Genomic DNA, 1,509 nt, shown 5'->3' on the forward strand with positions numbered 1-1,509 from the left:
CTAAGCATCAGAGAGCTGGAGAGTGACTAGGGATGAGAGAAAGAGAATTGATGCCTTTGAGCTGTGGTGCTGGAGAAGAGTGTTGAATATACCATGGGCTGCTAGGAGAACAAACAGGTTTGTCCTGGAGAGGGTGAAGGGAGAACGCTCCTTGGAGTCAAGGATTCTGAAGCTTCATCTGACATACTTTGAGCATGTTGTAAGGAGGGACCGGTCCTTGGTGAGGGACATCATGTTTGGAAGATTGGAGGCATGACACAGAAGAGGAAGACCCTCAATGAGATGGATCAATTCTGTGATTAGGGTGGTGGGAGTGACTGTGTTGTAGACAGTGAAGTTGGCACAGGATAGAGCAGGGTTTGGGGCTCTTGTACATAGGGTCGCTATAAGTTGCAAGCTACTCGATGGCACATAACAACAACAACAACATCATTAATATTGCATGCAAGCAAAATATTGCTGAAGATCATCCAAAAATTGCTAGAACAGTACTTCGGAAGGAACTGTCAGAAGTTGAAGCTGGGTTTAGAAGAAGCCACATCACCAGGGATATCATTGCTTATATCAGATGGATCCTGGCTGAAAGCAGAGAATACCAGAAGGAAGTCTGTGCTTTAGTGGCTGCAAAGACATCTGACTTTGTAGAGCATAAGAAACTATGACTAACATTGAGAAGAATGGGAATCCTAGAACACTTAAATTATGCTTATATGAAATTTACACCCAGACCAAGAAGCTGTTGTCTGAATAAAGCAAGGGAACACTCCATGGTTTAAAATCAGGAAATGTGTGCATCAAGGTTCTATCCTTTCTCCCTATCTAATCAATCTGTCTGCTGATTCTATGACAAGAAATACGTCAGGATAGGAGGAAGATTCACCAACAACCTGGCTTGCTGAAAATGAGGATGCTTGCTTCAGAAACTGAAATGCTTGCTGAAGAAGATCAAGGACTACAGTCTTCAATATGGATTGCATCTCTACATCCAGAAAACAAAGGTCCTGTGTCACAGACGAGAGTCACAGATAGGCAAGAGAGTAGAGAGGTAGCTCACACTCACTTGCTTTAAGTGTGGCTCTGAAGGACACTTGGCCAAGGTGCCCAAATCAGGTCCTCATGGCAGACAGGACTGACAGACCCCAGCTCCCAGCTGGAAACAAAGGAGGACGCTCCAACGATTTAGATCCTCCTAGAAGATCTGTGGATGAGCATTAACATTACTGGTAAGTATATTCATTTTCTCCTGGACACAGAGACTACTAATTGGTCCTAAAAGCCTTCTGAGGTCCCAACTCTTCTCACTATTTCTTAGTTGTTGGAATGGACGGAAAACTTCATAAGCAGTTCCTTACTTCACCTCCACCTTGCATGCGAACTTCCAAGTTGTAAAACAGCCCAGTGGTAGATGGAATTTGCTCCAGTACTTAAGAACCATAAATCACATAGCTGAACCTCTACATCTTGTGGTTCCTAACCTCTACACTATAATAGACAAAGTGCTAGTCTATA

The sequence above is a fragment of the Elephantulus edwardii genome, unplaced genomic scaffold, assembly GCF_000299155.1.
Source record: "Elephantulus edwardii isolate Elephantulus edwardi_28Jun2011 unplaced genomic scaffold, EleEdw1.0 scaffold00041, whole genome shotgun sequence".
NCBI classification, from domain to species: domain Eukaryota; kingdom Metazoa; phylum Chordata; class Mammalia; order Macroscelidea; family Macroscelididae; genus Elephantulus; species Elephantulus edwardii.